Source organism: Schistocerca americana, chromosome X, assembly GCF_021461395.2.
Source record: "Schistocerca americana isolate TAMUIC-IGC-003095 chromosome X, iqSchAmer2.1, whole genome shotgun sequence".
NCBI lineage: Eukaryota > Metazoa > Arthropoda > Insecta > Orthoptera > Acrididae > Schistocerca > Schistocerca americana.
Window position 1 is genome coordinate 541,435,356 of NC_060130.1, and position 15,095 is coordinate 541,450,450.

The window sequence follows — 15,095 nt, forward strand, 5'->3', positions numbered from 1 at the left end:
GTGTGGGTATAAGTCGCCATACACAGCCCTTACAATTCATCATCTTACAAGAGTGTAGGCATGACGTCATTCAGGGGATGGGACTTTTTGAAAGCTTCTCAAGCAGTTATAGATTATGGTCGCTCGAAGATTATGCTAGACGAGATGAGATACTGTGGACAGGAAGACGCACATCCGAGTGTGTGGAGACTATGTGTGCTGTATGAAGTGATCATTCCTGCAGTCAGCGCTAGAAAGGCAACTGTCATGTGTCATGCCATGCATCAACCTATGGATCTTATAGTGGAATGTAAGAGAACCGTACCACTGAAGAATAACTTGGTCATCCCAGCGTCTGTCGTCTTGTTTAAGAACGGATTCGGTGAATTGCGGATAGTTAACTGTCGACGAGAACAGCAGATCCTTCGAAGACGCATGTGCGTAGCAAACGCTGAGCCGTTAATTGCCGAACATCTGAGAGTCATAGATACCTCCCATGCCGAGACCGTGGGCGAAATTGGCGCTACCACTATGATATAAAATCATCTAGCTCAACTATCACCAGATCTCACTTAGGAACAACAGAAGCTACTTGCCATTCTTCAAGAGTTCTCTAAATGCTTCAATCCACAGGTGAAGAGCAAATTAGACAAATCGACGGTGAAACACCGGATTAGCACTGGAGACCATCAACCAATATGTCAGAGAGCGGAACATTGAATAATTCGTGACGAGGTAGAGAAAACGATGAAGAATGACATCATTCAGCCTTCGCAGAGCCCATGGTCTTCACCAGTGGTTCTCGTCAGGAAGAAGGATGGCAGTTGGCGCCTTGGTGTTGATAACAAAAAGCTTAATAAGATAATTAAAAAGGACGTTTACCCCCTTACACGAATTGATGATACACTAGATTGTCTGAAGGGGGCTAAGCTTTTCCCAACCATGGACATGTACTCGGGATACTGGCAAATCGAAGTAGATGAGGCTGATCGTGAGAAAACTGCATTCATTACCACTGAGGGCCTGTACAAATTTAAGGTAATGCCGTTTGGTTTGAGTAATGTACCAGCAACTTTTGAACGGATGACGGATAATCTTCTAAGTCACCTGAAGTGGACGATGTGTCTTTGTTTTTTAAATGGCATTATAGTGTTCTCAGAGACATTTGATGGACACGTAAAAAAGACTGAGGGACGTTCTTAAGTGTCTCCAACAAGGCGGACTGAAACTTAATGCAAGAAAGTGTCTCTTTGGAGCAAAAGAAATCAAAATACTTGGACACCTTGTGTCAAATGAAAGTGTGCGGCCAGACCCAGAAAAGGTGAGATCTATAACGGAATTTCCTTTTCCTAAAAGTATTAGAGAAGTGAGAAGCATCCTTGGGTTATGTTCTTAATACCGTCGTTTTATCAAAGACTTTTGAATCAAAGCCAGACCACTCCAAGACTTGTTAAAAGCCGATGCTAAATTTATCTGGGGTGGTGCTCAACAAGATTCTTTCGATGTGCTGAAAAAATCTCTGACGACTGACCCTGTACTTGGTCTGTATGATGAGAGAGCACCTACAGAACTATATACAGATGCCAGTGGGTATGGGATCGATGCTGTTCTGATGCAAATTACGGATGGAAAACAGAAGGTTAATGCCTATGCTTCTAGGATACTTACAAAAGCCGAGAGAAACTACTCAACTACAGAAAGAGAATGTCTTGCTGTAATCTGGGCCACGTACAAATTTCGACAGTATCTCTATAGAAGGCCATTCACAGTTGTTGCAGACCATCATTCACTTTGTTGGTTGAGAGGTATTAAGGATCCAACAGGATGACTCTCCAGGTGGGCACTATGTCTTCAAGAGTATGACGTTACCATAGTGTACAAAAGTGGAAGAAAACACCAAGATGCCGACTGTCTCTCAAGAAACCCTGTGCAAGACCATCAAGTCTTTGATGAAGACAGTGACTGTCTCGCAGCACTCCAGGATCTCTCTGCTGAGCAGAAGAAGGACGCCAAGATATTTCAAATTTTGCTTGCCTTAAATCGGTCAGAGGGTGCGAAAGAACAGTTTAAAGTGGTTAATGGATTACTTTACAAGAAAAACTTTGATCCGTTTGGAAAGAGATGGCTACCAGTGATTCCTACACATATGCGCTTAGATGTTCCACATAAATTCCATGACACACCGGAGGTAGGACATTTAGGATTTATTAAGACATACGATAGGATCCTCAAGCGATTTTTAAGGCCAGGTTTATTTAGGAGTGTCCGTCACTATGTGTCACACTGCCGAGAATGACAGAGGAGAAAGGCAGTTCCTCAGAAACCACCTGGCCGACTCATACCAATTCCACCAGCCGAAACGCCTTCCCACCGTGTTAGGATTGAATTCCTCGGACGATTTCCAACCTCTGCTAGTGGTAATAGATGGATTATTGTTTGCACTGATTATATGACACGCTATGCCATTACAAAAGCCGTGAAAACAGCCGAAGCATTCGAGGTAGCCAAATTCATCGTGGAACACATTATATTAAAACAGGGTGCCCCAAGGTAGCTAATTACGGATCGACGGAAAGTTTTTCAATCGCATCTTGTGACAGAGATAAACCGTCGGTGCAACATGGCTTACTGAACGCCTTAATAAGACCTTGGCCGACATGCTATCAATGTTTGTCATTGTTGAGCAGAGCAACTGGGATGAGGTGCCACCTTTCGTGACGCTTGCCTACAACACCACCAAACAAGACACCACAGGATTTACGCCATTTTTCCTGGTGCATGGGCGTGAGGCGACTACGACGATGGACACTGTGTTTCCGTTACATCCTGATGACGTGGACGACGACTACATCAGCCAGGTGTTAACCAGAGCTGAGGAAGCTCGGCAGTTAACTCGACTCCGCACGCTGCAGGCTCAAGAAAACGAACTCCGAAGGTATGACGCCAGCCACCGCCCTGTTGTCTACCAGCCTGGTAACCTCGTCTTGATCTTCACTGCTGTTAGGAAGGTTGGACTCTCTGAGAAACTCCTCAGGCGCTACTTTGGAACTTATACGGTTGTAAGGCAATTGGCTGATGTTACTTATGAAGTTGAAGATTTTGACCCCGACACAAGACGATGAAAGACGATGAAAGTCCACGTCCTTCGAATTAAGCCCTACAAGGATCCTGCAACCCAGGGTAAATTCTAAGCTCCAGCGACAGACAACAAGCGGAAAGGTGACGAAGAGTGTAGCGGCAAAGGAAGTTCTAAGAAGATCACCGCCAGGGCGAACATCAGTCATTGGGAGTCGGGGTAAGCAGAACGGATGACTTGTTCCCGGACTAGGAGCACGTAACACCGAGACGCTGTTCTCTTAAGGAGGGAGCAATGTCGCAAAAGAAGCTGAATAGCAAAGACACCATGGTGTGGTGGTTATGATACTAGACTGTTGCATGGAGGGTGGTGAGTTCAAAACTCACGTGAAATGTAAAACTTTAATATCTATATTCGGTTCGAATACATTCTAGAAGTATCCACAAATGTCAAAAATCATTGTACTGGAATGTTCTGTATGTATACTGTATATATACTGTATGTGTACTGTCTGGAGGCAGTTCGCTCCGCGTTCTTGTATGTGCAAATGCTGAATAAACCTTCGTTAAGTGAGTTAGTGTTTGTCTTCATATAATTACACCTCCTTCTACGTGACACTACACACTTCAGCGATCACCGTCTACATCCAGTGTTATGGTATTTCTCTGGAAAAACCACATCATTTGTAGGTAGTGCCATATGTGGATTTATGAAGCCGGTATAGCTTTTAACATGGATACTTGTGTGCACCTGTAGAATCAAGACCGCTTGTGATGGTAAAGCGGTTTGTAAGACGATTAGGCCTCCCTTTCTAAGACACGCTGCTAGCACTCACAAGAAAAACTTATGAGACATGTCCACCCATCGCTGATTTTCGGTTAGTATTATTTCGTACTGCTACCGATCAGCTATTGACGAAGTATCATATTTAGTAGTAGGGGTTGCGTGATAGGTTCGCCTTGAGCATCAGGCTTATAAGGTATGTGTTTGTGTTCAGATAAGCGCAAAGGAAGGTGTGCATTTGACGTGGAATACTGTGACAGCAAAGGGAAGAGTATGACAAGTCATAAGAATGCTACTGATATTTCTATTTCCAGAGCCACATCCGTCAGCAGAGTGTATTTCCGATACTTCGCTCAATGTCGAATTTCATTCAACTGAGACCATGATCGTAACATGTAGCTGTAAGTACAGGGATGAAATATATATGCGATCGATTTCTTAAGATGATGATTCTACCTGTGTGTGCTTGGCGTCCAGCGCCGGTGACCTGTACGGAGATGATACATGTTTCCTGTTAACTGTAGGAGCTGTCCAAATGGAGAGGTCTGTCGGAGTGTAGGAATGTAGATGACTTAACCGTATTTCCCTCTAGACGAACGAATAGCGAACTAATACTTAGTATGTGTTGGATAGCTTTCGTGATTGTGCGGAGATTTGAGAAGATTGAATATGGAGGTGTGTTTGCACTGGACCATTATTCCCTCCCATGTAAATTGTTCGGCTACTGCTTCTTCACATTTCACTCCTTTATTTAGTTGAGAACAGGTCGATTGCGGTGTGTGCATCTAGCGTGTGGAAGACACATTTGCCGGGTCTCTAGACATGAGAAACGCCTTAGTTGACCTTGTAAATTATAGGGATGATTTGGAGTCTGCTATATTACTGACATCATTATCGGCGAGTGGAAATATCAGTTTTTTCTATTTTTTCTAGTTTACGTGTAAATGTCTTCGCAGGCATGACAAGTTTTTAGTTAGTCAGTGGTTTACAGCTCACCCCACCTAGCTAAAGTTTTGGGTTTGTAGAGAAATAATTTCCAGTCTATGTCTTCAGAATCATGTTGCGCGAGTGATCGGTAGGATACTGCTGTGTGCTTGATATCGAGAAGTACCGCGAAAATCGTATAATATTACGACAAACCATGGAAAATACATGTGTTCTTGTAATCCCAGAATCTGGAGATAGGTGTAGCAAAGCAAGCAAGGAAGGAGGTCTGGATCAGAAACAGTAACGCATTTGTGGCGAGGGGGAACAAGCCTGAACTTGTAGAACAGTTCCGAGAGTGACTTCGGGTGCTCTGGTCACCAGTGGGGGGGCGGGGGGGGGGGGGGGGGGGGTGATGACCGCCGACCTCGCAGGGAAATATCTAGTGCTGTGAGGAGTGTATACGGTGCTGTCTGTCTTAGCGGTAAATGTACAAATGAAGTAAAATTGCTGATTTTGTATGGTGCAGGATACGAATTGTATGTTTTCTACATCGACACAGTATGCAGTGATATATTGCCTGGTTGGTGATCTGTTTCATGCTCCAATATTCAAGCTGCCCCCAGTGGGAGAGTCTTACCATATTTGACGGTCTGTAGGCCACTCTGAAGGGTTTAATTGTCGATGTAATATGGTGATCAGTACAAACTACAATCATAATGCTCTGTTCATTCATAAGACATCCTTTGTGCTGGGACATAGGAGCATCTACAAACTGATTCAAACAAGATGGAGGCCATGTATGTACATAAAGTTCTGGGAAAGCAAGTGTTCAAAGACAAGTTGAAGCAGACCATCCTTCGCTGGTGGGGATGCCATCACTCATCCACCACTGTGGCATTAGGACGTGTAGCTGTAGGATACCGAAAATTCCGGCCATTTCTTTCTCTTCTGTAAGACAGTACTTCTATTTCTGTTTGCATAATTGTTATGATTTACCCCCCGTCTGTGCTTAGAAAGTGCTCTCTTTCCAAACAACAAGAATGATTAATGGTGTTTTTGCGAGCGTGCACAGGCTTTAAGCGGTGAGAACGTTATTGTTTCTGAGACGTATATTGATAGCAGGACGAAAATTTTGCATGATGCGTCAGCCACACTGGTTACATGTACGTGGCTAGATGCAGCTCGCATGTTCAGTTAGGATCCTTAGGAACAGTGCACGCTGTGCCATTCTCTGACGTCAGTCTCCATAGGTAATTTGTCGGCAATGGTAAACACACATGCTGCCCAGAGGTGTCTCACATATGGGATCGGCGTGAGCGTGTTTTGGAGTTCTGTGACGCCATCATAACACTCGCAGAACTCTAACTATACCTGAAAATATACCTAACTTTCACCTGCTCGCTGTAAGCAGCAGCAGTGTGAGAGGTTTGGCTCGCACTGGCTTGCGTCTCTGCTCCCTTCCGGTTACGTCAGCAACAGTGCCTAGGTGATCTCGTATTTCGAGAGAAATTTCTCAGGTGTCAAGTATGAAAGTGATGCTACTTCTTAATGGTTGAGGGACTGGAACAGGCACCTGTACGTCACTTTGCGCGCTCTGCTGGTTGTTTGCGTGTCTTTTGCATTATTTCGTGAGCAGGTCTGTAGGTTGTGCTATGCATTATTTGGACAGTTTACGACTACATCAGTGTACTGCATTATTTAGGCATTATTTAGGAGGAGTTTGCATGTCTGTGTGCTGCATACTGAAATTATTTCGGTAACTTTGAGTTGTTTGCGTGTCTGCAGAGCGTTATTTAGGAGTAGTTTACAGGTCTGTGGGCTGTGTGGCGTGACCCCAAGCGTGTCAGTGCATGTGTTTTCAATGCTCTGTACTAGGTCCAGACCTTTTGGTGACCACACTGTTTCCTGCCTTTTTCCCCCACCATCTTGGGTTACGTCACAAAATGGATGACAGTGCTATCTGGTGGCAGTACTGCATACTAGGTCCAGACCTCGTTGTGAACGCTCTGTTTCCCGCCAAAAACCGCCATCTTGGATAACAGTACTTTTGTCCACAGCTGACGTCATGGCCGCCATCATGGATTACGTCACGGAGTGGACGACATCGCCATCTGCTGGTGTTACTGTGTACTAGGCCAGTTGGCAAACACACTGGATGGCAGTAGTGCCTCAAATTGTTTAAGTAGAGATTGGTGCTTGATTTCGACAGTTGCCAATTAGCAAGCATGTTTTCAAAGTCTTTTAGATGGATTATTATTTTGACAATTTATGAGTTGTTTGGCTCTCTGGACATAAATGTAATGCATTATTTTGAGTGGTTTGCCGGCCTGAAGGCTGTGCAGTGTGTTATTTTGACAGTTTACAATTAGCATGTGCGTCTGCAGAGCATTATACATGGTTTATTTCGGTAATTTAGAAGTAGTTTACAGGTCTGTAGGCTGGGTGGCGTAACTCCAAGCATGTCAGAGCGTGTGATAAATATAATATCTTTCAAACTCCATCCCTAAATAAATTGTTACAAAATAAGTAAAGTACACTCCTTCCTCTCTCCAGCAACCCAGCAACGGCTGAGTCCTTTTTTCACCAATCCCTAGGAAGAGGTGTCGGTTGGATGACTTAGGTTAGTGGAGGTAACCCAAGTGACCTTTTTTCCCACCATTTTCTTAGGTTAGTAGAGGTGTGTTGCATTGTCCTGATGCAATTTAAACTTCCCGCCATTTTCTGGGGGGGGGGGGGGGGGGGGGGGGAGCGGGGGTTGGGTTAGTGGAGGTAGCCCAATTGATCTATCTTTCCGTCAAAATCCGCTATCTTGAATGAAGTCACGACCGCCATCTTGGATGACGTCATGCACTGTTGCCATGTCTACATGCCGCCATCTTGGATGAAGGCATCATCCCCATCTTGGATACATCTGGCAACACTGCAGCGTGGTGCAGTATGAACTATGTCCCCCTACAATAGTGGGCCGAGGGATGTTTAGGAGTGTGGAAATTGCCATACAGACGTATGAAACAAGTGACACCCTATCGCCTGACCATGTTCGAAGTCCGTGAGTTCCGCAGAGTGCTCCTTTGTGCTCTCTCATGATGTCTAATGACTACTGAGGTCGCTGATATGGAGTACCTGACAGTAAGTGCCAGCATGAAATACGTATGTCCGGATACTTTTGATCACATAAAGTATGTATATGTATCCTCATTTTATCTTCAAACATCGCACTGCTGATGAAAATCGATATCTAACAGATGACTTTAATAACTTAGCAATCTGATTACGCCCTGGATTCGAGATTGTGTCACAGAATTTAACCTCATGACACTTTGTTTCAAACACCTTCAAATTTTGTTCCCTGAAATTATATCAAACATTTTTAGAAGTTAGTTAACAGGGAGATAAAGGTATTGATAGGATTCCTGGCGGAGCACAGATATTTTCAAGTTCAGATCTGCTAACTGATACTGGTGAAAACGTCGATATTTCAAAACTCTTTGTGCCTCGTCGCCAATGACGTACGATGTTGTGATTGAGTGTCGGTCAGGCAGGAAAGTTTTAGTTAATTACAATGACTATAGGTGCCTGGTTTCAGTCCAGATCCGAAACAGAAACGTTCGTCCAGTCGTTAAAAATGTGCACAAATAATTGCTAAATCAAGTGTTCAGAAAAGTTACTGGTGATATTATGTTAATTTTGAGGTTTCCATGTAGCGCTCGCTGCTGTTAATTGCGCTGCTTTTAACTGGTTAGTTGAACATCCAGTTTATGACCAACCACTCGTATCAGGAACAACGTTTGCCGGAAATAGTTAATTAATTTAAAGAGCATAAATACTTCGAGTTGTCATAGAACTTTAGGATTCCAGATATGGTCTCAGAATCACTTGTTCATAAAAATATTTAATTTTGCCTAAAGATTGCTCGAATGACTTATGTGACAGTGTTGGTTAACCTAAATTCTATTGAGTGTGGTACTGATTTTGAAATATCACTTCCTGTAACAAACCTGAGTTTACTAGCGTTAAGGATTGTCTAATGACGTGTTTCCTAGTATTTGTTATATTGTTGTGTCGATTCACATCTTGACCGATTACCTTAAAGCACAATATTCTATAGTGTTCTCTTGCGGTATCCATCTTGTATAGTCAGAAGACTGTACAGGAAAGAGATTAGGGGACCTGCACGACAGTTAAGTTATGTGGGTTGCATGTAATTCAGGCGAAACACGATTCAAGCCGTTCGGATATTTCTAGGTACGACAGCAGTTTGGCGGCAGTAGAATCCTTCTTTAATCAGCCTCAAATACCGGTTCCCTATAATTTTTTTTCGATAGAGCTCCTTGAAAAGAACGTCGCTTTCACTCCAGTGATTCATGTTTGAGTCCCTGATACTTGCATGTTGTTCGAATCTACCGGTTGCGACTGCTACGGTCGCCGGTTCGAATCCTGCCTCGGGCGTGGATGTGTGTGATGTCCTTAGGTTAGCTAGGTTTAAGTAGTTCTAAGTTATAGGGGACTGATGACCTCAAATGTAAAGTCCCATAGTGCTCAGAGCCATTTGAACCATTTTTGAATCTACCAGTAACAAATTTAGCAGCCAGCTTTTGAGTAGCTTCGATGTATTCCTTTGATTCGAACTGGTAGGTATCCCAAACACTCGAACAGTACTCAGCAATGGGTCGCAGTAGCGTCCTATATGCGGTCTCCCTAAAGATGAACCATGTTTTCCTAAAATTTTCCCAATAAACCAAAATGGACCATTCTCCTGCCCAACGACAATCCTTACATACTCATTCCATTTCACGTTGCTATGCAACGTTATGCCTAAATATTTAATCGACTTGACTGTGTCAAGCAGCAAATTATTCATTACACCAACTAGAAATTTCATCGTAGTGATCTTGTATCCTCCTATACCCGGGCCGGTGAAACATGTCACTTGACAGCTCGCGTGTGGTTGGCTACACTGCGATTGCAAGGTTGCAATAGCTGCCACCGCACACGCCCACAACTCCGAAGTACCTTTTGAAAATGTAAGCAACAATCAACGTTTATACGTAAGTGCAACAAACTACGTTTTTTTTTAAAATGGAGAGAACGACGACGGAGACCAAGCATTTGATGGTATATTAAACCGGGAAATAAAAACACCTGAAGTTAATGACAATATCTACGAAAAGTCGTCCAAAGTGTTACAGTAATAGCTGCATGTAAAACTCATAGAAAGAAATAAAGCAAAATATACATAGCCTACCTGATAACAGAGAGAAAATGAATTAATTCTATATACATTTACACTCACCAATTTACGATGTCAATGGCGCAATTACTTACAGTTCTCCTTCACAGTCATCGGAATCGGCGCCAAAACCGTTGTCTTCGTCATCATCATCATCATCATCATCATTAAGAGAAATCATTAACTGTTCGTTTTCATTTATAATGCCATCTATAGTCTGTGCTTCTCTTATCAGTTTAGCTACATGGTCTACTTTGTCCTCCATGATGCAGCGTCTAAAGTAGCAAAACCTTCACGTAGCTGTCTTTCCACTTCTGTTATAGTAAAAGTCTTGTTGATACTTGTAATGCACACCTTGACTTCACTCCAAACCAATTCAGTTGGATTAAAATGACAGTGATAAGGCGGTAGCCTAATTACCAAGTGAACCTGTTCGCTTGCAATTTCATCTACGACGTATTTAGGCGTCACAGGCTTATTTTGTTTCACGAGCGAGTATAACAGCAATTTTGGCATGCTCATGTCCCCAGCAATGTCTCTCGCCTGCAACCACTGCACCTTAGTTTCTTTACGGTCACTAGTGGTGGGAGCTTTATCTAAAATCTACATCTACATCCATACTCCGCAAGCCACCTAACGGTGTGTGGCGGAGGGTACCATGAGTACCTCTATCGGTTCTCCCTTCTATTCCAGTCTCGTATTGTTCGTGGAAAGAAGGACTGTCGGTATGCCTCTGTGTGGGCTCTAATCTCTCTGATTTTATCCTCATGGTCTCTTCACGAGACATACGTAGGAGGGAGCAATATACTGCTTGACTCCTCGGCAAAGGTATGTTCTCGAAACTTCAACAAAAGCCCGTGCCGAGCTACTGAGCGTCTCTCCTGCAGAGTCTTCCACTGGAGTTTATCTATCATCTCCTTAACGCTTTCGCGATTACTAAATGATCCTGTAACGAAGCGCGCTGCTCTCCGTTGGATCTTCTCTATCTCTTCTATCAACCCTATCTGTCACGGATCCCACACTGCTGAGCGGTATTCAAGCAGTGGGCGAACAAGCGTACCGTTGTAACCTACTTCCTTTGTTTTCGGATTACATTTCCTTAGGATTCTTCCAATGAGTCTCAGTCTGGCATCTGCTTTACCGACGATCAACTTTATATGATCATTCAATTTTAAATCACTCCTAATGCATACTCCCGGATAATTTATGGAATTAACTGCTTCCAGTTGCTGACCTGCTATATTGTAGCTAAATGATATGGGATCTTTCTTTCTATGTATTCGCAGCACATTACACTTGTCTACATTGAGATTCAATTGCCATTCCCTGCACCATGCATCAATTCGCTGCAGATCCTCCTGCATTTCAGTACAATTTTCCATTGTTACAACCTCTCGATATACCACAGCATCATCCGCAAAAAGCCTCAGTGAACTTCCGATGTCATCCACAAGGTCATTTATGTATATTGTGAATAGCAACGGTCCTACGACACTCCCCTGCGGCACACCTGAAATCACTCCTACTTCGGAACACTTCTCTCCATTGAGAATGACATGCTGCGTTCTGTTATCTAGGAACTCTTCAATCCAATCACACAATTGGTCTGATAGTCCATATGCTCTTACTTTGTTCATTAAACGACTGTGGGGAACTGTATCGAACGCCTTGCGGAAGTCAAGAAACACGGCATCTACCTGGGAACTCGTGTCTATGGCCCTCTGAGTCTTGTGGACGGAATGGTTCGGTGCATTGTCCATCACAAAACGGTCGGAACACTAAACTAGAGCAACAAGTTTTTAAACCACTGTAGAAACCGTGGGTGGTCCATATCCTCATGATAGTTACCGGTTTTTTCGATCGAAAAACTAGAAGTCCTTCAGGCACAAAGCCGTTTGAAGATCGCGCATGGGCCACAATTAATCGTGATTCTCTTCCTGTTGGCTGATGACCGCTGCTATTCGGAGTATCATCTGTCCAGCATTTCTCAGCTGATTCTGCAGCGTTGAGCCAGGTTTCGTCTAACCATATGACTGAGTGTATGTCCTTTCCTACAATTTTGTGTAAGAAAATGGTACGAGCTGCAACGACATGAGCTTTTTCTAGTAACAGTTTTCGTCCATCTAACCTTTTAAAGCCCATACTTTTTAATATCATCTTAAGTGGCGTTTTCCCCCCTGAGAAAAGTTCACTTTCTTTTAAAGAAGTTAGCAACTTCGGTATTGTGATGTATTCTTTTATTTTATAGTATCCGTTTATGTGCCGACGAACTGCATCGGATTGGAAAGAGTCAATATCTGTAATAGGACGAGGCTGCTTCTTTTTCTTACCCGGAGTACTTAAAAACACACTGTTTCTTCCACAGGGGCTTTCTTCCACACTGTTTATTTCACTGTCTTGTAAGTCTTGAAGTAGCACCCCTTTCCTTATAACTGTTCTTTCACTGAGTCCTAGAGTTTTCGAGGTACGCTCTAAAACTTTATCGGCAGGAATCGACGCATGCCCATGAACAGAAACAAATTCTTTTTCTTGCTCGTAAAACTCACGCGTCCGCCGTAGTAATTCCAAAGCCTGACTATTTAATGGTACTCCACGGGGAACGGATTGTCGCTTGGTGAACGACATCGTTTTGGAGACATTGTTTAACAAACGAGAACTGTAGTCGAGGCGGTAACACAACACAACAGCAGGCGTTCGCGCTGTAACATACAATGTTTGCACGAAAGCCGGCAACGTGGTAGCGTGGACGCAAGAACCGGCTTTTGTTCGGTGCTGTCAACGAGTTCGTTGGGTGCTGTAGACGCGGCGCCTCCCATTCCTCACTTGTTTGTTAGTTATACTACCAACTCTACGGTGCTTGGGGAATGGCCTTGAAGTGAAATGTTTCAGCGGCCCGGGTATACAGTCAATCAACGACAACACCTTCTCACACACCACAACAGCATCAGCAAACAGCAGCAGACTGCTGCTCACCCTGTCTTCGAGATCACGTATGTGTATAGAAAACAACAGCGGTCATATCACATTCCCTTAGGCACTCCTGACGATACCATTGTCTGTGATGAACACTCGCCGTCGAGGACAACACACCGGATTCTGTTGCTTAAGTAGTCTTCGAGCCACTCACATATCTGGGAACCTATACCATATGCTTGTACCTCCGTTAACAGCCGGCAGTGTGGCACCGTGTCAAATGCTTAACGGAAATCTAGGAATATGGAAGCCACCTGTTACCCTCTATCCATGGTTTTTTATAATCTCATGTGAGAAAAGGGCAAGCAGAGTTACCGACAAACGATGCTTTCTACAACCATGCTGATTTGTGGACTGCCCTCCCAATGAAATTTATTATATGTGGATTGAAAATATGTTCTAGGCTTCTGCAGCGAACCGATGTTTAAGAAATTTGTCTGTGATTTTGCGGATCCGTTCTTTTACCCTTCTTATATGCAGGAGTCACTTGTGCGTTTTTCCAGTAGCTAGGGACTTTGGACTGGACGAGAGATTCGCGATAAATGCAAGCTAAGTGAGGGCCAACGCCGTAGCGTGTTCTTCGTAAAACCGAAATATAACTCCTTCAGAACCTGGCGACTTATTCTCTTTCAATTGTTTCAGTTGTTTCTCTACACCAGCGGCGATTATTACTGTCTTGCATCCGGGAGTCTGTACGATGGTCACATGACGGAATGTCTGTATGATTCTGCTGCGTGAACGATTTCTTACATACGAATTTTAACACTTCGACTTTACTTTTGCTATCTTCGACTGCCACACCAGACTTGTCAACGAATGGCTGAACACAAGCCTTAGATCCACTTGGCGATTTTACGTAGGACCAGAGTTTTGTCGGGTTCTCGGCAAGAGCTATTTCTAACATATGACGGTGGTAGTTGTACGCTTTTTCTAGGAAGAGATGCAGGAGTCGGAAGACTTGATGGCACTAACGGACGTCGTAGGTGCCTGCGGAATGGCAAGTCTTTCCTCACTTTATTTCAGTGGATTACGACCTGTAGTAAACGGTAGAACATCGCGCGTCGTACAGTAAAATGAAAACGCTTAGATACATAACAGTTTTAGAGAGACATATTTCTGTAATGTCTCCGAGAAATTCGCAAGTAGCGCAATTATTACATGAAAGCTATATCAACTGGCATTTCGAGAAACTTCTTTTCCTGAAATTCAGAGACTATCACTGGCACGTGGTGGTTCGTTATATTCGTAAGTAGCACTATTATTACAGCTGAAACTTGCCTCAACCGGCATTTCGAGAAACTTCTTTTCACGAAAGTCAGAGACTATAACCGGCAGTTGGAGGTTCGTTATGGCTCCGGTATGACACAACCTGACAGTGGGAGTGCAGTCGGAGCGTGCCGGTGAGGTTATAAAAGCCAACCGTCATTCCCTCCTCGGCTACAGTCGACATGAAGACAACTGTCGCTGTGGCCGCCATCTTGCTGGCGGTCATTTTGTCGAGCATACTATGCACAGGTAAGACAGTAAAAGTTGCTAGAATCCTAGTTAGCTTATAAGCAGAATGGGGATAGTTTTCGGTAGCGACTAACATTTGTCACCGTTCCTTCGAATATAGGTATTTCCACAGACATCTGTAACAAAAGATTAGTTAATTTAGTCACTCTTGTTTACTTATTTGTCACTTGCATTCACCATAAGTTGAGGTGATAAAAGTGATTGGATACCTGCAAATATCATGCCGTGCCTCCTTTTACCCGACGTAGTACTGCAACTCGAAGTAGCATGAAATTAATAACTCGTTGGAAGTTCCAAGCAGAAATATTGAGCTACGCTGCTTCTTCAGGCGCTCACAATTTTGCCCACTAACTGACCTCCGTTTATTCCAATAAATGTGCGATGGGATTCATGTCGAGCGATGTGGGTGGCCAAATCATTTTCTCGAACTGTCCAGAATGTTCTTCAAAGAAATCACGAACAATTGTGGCCCGGTGACATGGTGTATTTGACAGCCACAAAAATTCCGCCGTTGTCTGGGAACGTGAAGTCCATGAATGGCTGCAAATGGTCTCCAGGTAGCCGAACGTAACCATTTACGGTCATTGATCGGTTCAGCAGGACCAGAGAACC

The 15,095-nt window shown here is 43.7% G+C and overlaps 1 protein-coding gene across 1 annotated transcript in view; it reads left to right on the forward strand.

Moving 5' to 3' along the window:
* Window positions 1-14,426: 14,426 nt before the first annotated feature.
* The window catches only part of LOC124556143 (glycine-rich cell wall structural protein-like), a 139,865-nt gene continuing 139,196 nt past the window's right edge, over window positions 14,427-15,095 (forward strand). Inside the window, exon 1 of the mRNA XM_047130157.1 lies at window positions 14,427-14,483. The gene's annotated coding sequence lies outside the window, so the exon portion shown is untranslated. The remainder of the gene's footprint in view (window positions 14,484-15,095) is intronic.